The 4,111-nt window shown below is 40.4% G+C and overlaps 1 long non-coding RNA gene across 1 annotated transcript; it reads left to right on the top strand.

The window, feature by feature from the left end:
* The first annotated feature begins 31 nt into the window (after window positions 1-31).
* On the top strand, window positions 32-3,686 carry LOC104917147. Its single transcript, XR_796769.3, has 2 exons — window positions 32-504; window positions 1,472-3,686. It is a non-coding gene; the product is annotated as an uncharacterized LOC104917147 (long non-coding RNA).
* Window positions 3,687-4,111: the final 425 nt, after the last annotated feature.

Below are 4,111 nucleotides of genomic sequence, written 5' to 3'. Positions count from 1 at the left end.
ACTCCAATATGGGAAAAATAATAAAATAATAATAATAATAATAATAAAAAAAAAAATCAGTTAACCTGGACAGTGTTTCCCAGGGTTGTGAGAACAGCCCAATGATTTTTGAGAATTGGTCAGCTTGTGAGCCTAACATTTGGGTTCCTCTACCCCATTTTGGAACCTTACTGCAATATGTAGATGCCACAGCAACAAAGGAGAACTGTGTACAATGGACTGTGAGCTTGCTGAATTTCTTGATTTAAATGGCTATCAAGTTTCTCAGCAGAAAGCACAACTGATCAAAAAAGAAGAAGCAATTTGCTGAACACCCAGAGCACCAACGGAGGGCTACCTCCAAACCAGCAGTGTGTGACTGCATGGAAACCGTCTGTGCCAGTTGGTCAGATCTACAGGAGGAACCATTGGACAACACTGAGGATTCCTGGATTCATCGACGGAAGCAGTTTTGTGAGACAAGGAAACTGTAAGGCAGGATATGCAGTAACTGCTACTGACAAGGTAAATGACACAAAACCATTACCTGTGGGGACTTCCACTCAGAAGGCTGAAATAACTGCCTTGACAAGAATCTTAAACATATGGACAGATGCTAAATATGCTTTTGGGGTGGTACCCACTCATGGTACCATCTGGAAAGAGTGAAGGTTGCTTACACACAAGGAAAACAAATTCAGCATGATGTAAATCTACCAAAGAGCAGCATGGCTGTTACACATTGTAAAGGACATCAGAAGAGTGACACTGTACAGGAAACTGGGAATATGATGGTGGATCAGGTGGCAAAACAGGCAGCTGAAGGAAAAGAAATTGGTGAACTGGCTTTAATTCCAGATGGTAAACTTAAAATATCTGAACCTTAGCCAGAACCTATAAGGTATTCTAAAGAGAACAGGAATCTAATTAATGATTTAGAAGGGAAGAGAGCAAGCTGACAGATGGGTGCATACCCAGACGGACACATTGTTACACCCTTTAGTATTTTATAGAATTTGGTTCTAAGGGAACATAATAAAACATATGAGGAGGGAGGAGTACAGACACCAGAAAGTAACTGTACAATCCTAGTACCAGGAGCAGGGTACAAGTGGGGTAGAGAGAAAGGGGATGACAGTACCACTTTTTGAAAACACTGAATTGAGATTAGGGAGTAAGACAATAACAGGACAATTATTGGATGTACCTGATGCAGGTAGTAATTTATTGGGGAGAGATCTTATGATGAAATTGGAAATACAAATAACAACCTGTCAGGAGGGAATTACAGTATCAGTGAATGTGTTAACTGAGACAGATGAAAAAGATATAGATCCCATGGTCTGGGCAAAGGAAGGGAATAGGGAAAGGTTGAAAATAACCCCTTTAAAAAATAAAGCTGAAGGAAAAATGAGATATCGCAGTTTGAAACTAAAGATATGTTTCTTAAAAACTGTATACTCAGATTGTCTTCCTCACTATCGTCTCTCAGGATCCAAGGATTGTTAGCACAGACACCACCTCTGGAATTTCCGATTCATCCATTCCAACCTGGAGACTGGGTCCTCATCCAGATCTGGAAGGAGGCAAAGCTGCAACCTGACTTGGAAGGACTGTTCCAAGTACTTCTGACAACAGAAGTCAGGACAGCCGAGAAAGGTTGGATTCACTACTCTTGAGTAAAACCCTCCACTAACCCTGAAACTTGAGAAACTGTTGCAATGGAGTATCTTCTAAAGATAAAAATTAGAAAGAAATTGCAAATAAACTAATCTGTAATTTATTTATTTATTTATGTTCATAACCTGTATAGGTAGGGAGGCGTTTAGGATATACATATATTTGTACTTCTAGTAGAGTATATCCTATTCTTCACTATAGTAACGGAATAGATATTTAGGAGTTAATAATAATGTGGGAGAGGGACCAATTAGTAGTTTTGATTCTGACAGTGATTACCTTTAAAGAATGTCTCAGTCAACTGATTGCTTGGGAAAAGAATGACCGGCAGAGAGGAGCGGGAGGATACCTTGTTATGATGTGGGTGAATGTAACAAGGAAAGAAACGCCTCAGACCATCACATTTGATGTTTGCAATGTGATAGCCTGTAGGAGCTTAAGTGCCCAACGATAATTGAGTCATGAAGAGAAATACCTGTGTCCCGAATTAGGCATGAATAAGAGATTCCCCTGTGGGGAATCGAATAATGTATGGTGGGCAACTGCCTATCAAGGCTGGACATATACCCCAGGGATATTTGATACGCTGCAATCACACACCCTAAAAGAATTAGTACGTTTAAGGGAACTGTCCAACCAGACTGCCAAGCCTTGCAGTGTAATCCAGTGACAATAACAATTAGCAAGGCGATAGCCTTGTTAACATCACTTTTGGGATTGGAATAAACATTTGGGGAAAGTATCCAGTAGCTAGATTCAGAGTAGATGTGTAGGATTCATTGCGTGATCATACTCAAAAGGTCCAGGATAAGAAAAAGGGAGAGAAAGTCCTGCAGCTGTAGTAATTATGGAAATAAAAGATCTCAGACAAACATTTGAAACTGAGACAGGATACAGGGATGTGAATGCCTGGGTAGAATGGATTAATTATACTGTCTGGAGTCTCAACTATAGCAACTGCTATGCGTGCGCATTGGGACAGCCTGTAGCTCAGGTAGTACCCCTTCCTCTGGGGTGGATCAAAGATTCCCAAGGGATGCAATGCATGATTGCCCTGTACCAGGAGAAAACCGCCTGGGGAAATGAAATGTATAAATCACTCCCCCTGTTGTTTCCCCCAATATTGGAGGTGGATGCCAAAATCCCTCCTGCATTTTCCATGGCCATAGGTAACCATACAGCTTGTCTCTCAAGACAGGCTGTGAGGGCTACCAGGCCTATAGGGAATTTCTAACTATGCAGTGAAACCTTGGATGCTACGAAAGATTTAGCAGGGAACTATTCAAGGCTGGGATTCCCTGGAGTGGATCTCTGGTGATATTGCGGTGGGAAGATCTTACGGTCCATTCTCCCATCTAACTGGGGAGGTACCTGTGCACTGAGGTGTCCCTGATGAATTTAAGTCTAGAAATCAAATTGCTGCAGGATTTAAATCTCTATTCTGGTGGGTGACAATTAACAAAAATTAGATTGGATAAACTACATCTATTACAATCAGCAAAGATTTATAAGCTATACAAAGAAGGCAATAAAGGGAATTGCAGAACAATTGCATGCTACAAGCAGGATGGCCTGGGAGAGCAGGATCGCCGTAGACATGATACTAGCTGAAAAAGGGGGTTGTGTTTGTAATGTTGGGCACTCATTGCTGTACTTTTATCCCAAATAATACAGCCCCGGATGGCACAATAACTAGAGCAATTACAGGGGCTTACTACTCTTGCTAGTGAATTAGCTGAAAACTCAGGAATAGATAGTTCCCTCACTGGATAGTTGGAGTCCTGGTTTGGCAAATGAAAAGGGATGACTGTGTCCATATTTACTTCTTTGATTGTGGTAGAAGGAGTCCTGACGGCCATCAATTGCTGTATCTCCTACATGAGGGGATTGGTACAGTGATTAATCAAAACTGCACTGCTGAAGCAAACAGTAGTGGAACCACCAACCGTACTCGGATAAAATGATGATATTAGACAAAATGGAGAATGGAGAAAGTGAAGAAGTTTTTAGAATCGTACCTTAAAAAAGGGAATTGCAGAAATCAACACTGTGAAAGAAAAAGAGGGGGGAATTGTGGGAATGGAATGTTGTTTCTGCATTTGATATTAAGAAGTTGCAATTGGTTTGAAGAAGTAGAACATAATACATTTGTATTCTGTAACTTATCCTTAGAAATAGTTGATCTAGGAAGTAAAATACTATATATGTTAGCGGCATGCTTTAGAAACATTATTACTGAATTATGTGATTAATGCTTTCTTGCAAAACTGTTCTAGTTGTTAAATGTTTGAAACAATGCGAGCATAGTGTGTTAGGGATTAGAAAACATACTGTAGATTTGTTCTGTTAGGATAAGAAACTCCCAGCAAAAGAAGAACAGATTTAGCAAACATCAAAGAACTTAAGGGCCTCTATACAAGGCCAAACTGTCTCACTCTGTGAGAAGGTTCGG

The sequence above is a fragment of the Meleagris gallopavo genome, unplaced genomic scaffold (assembly GCF_000146605.3).
Source record: "Meleagris gallopavo isolate NT-WF06-2002-E0010 breed Aviagen turkey brand Nicholas breeding stock unplaced genomic scaffold, Turkey_5.1 ChrUn_random_7180001956144, whole genome shotgun sequence".
NCBI classification, from domain to species: domain Eukaryota; kingdom Metazoa; phylum Chordata; class Aves; order Galliformes; family Phasianidae; genus Meleagris; species Meleagris gallopavo.
Note: the sequence above shows the minus strand (reverse complement) of the source record. Positions and strands in the feature narration are given on the sequence as shown.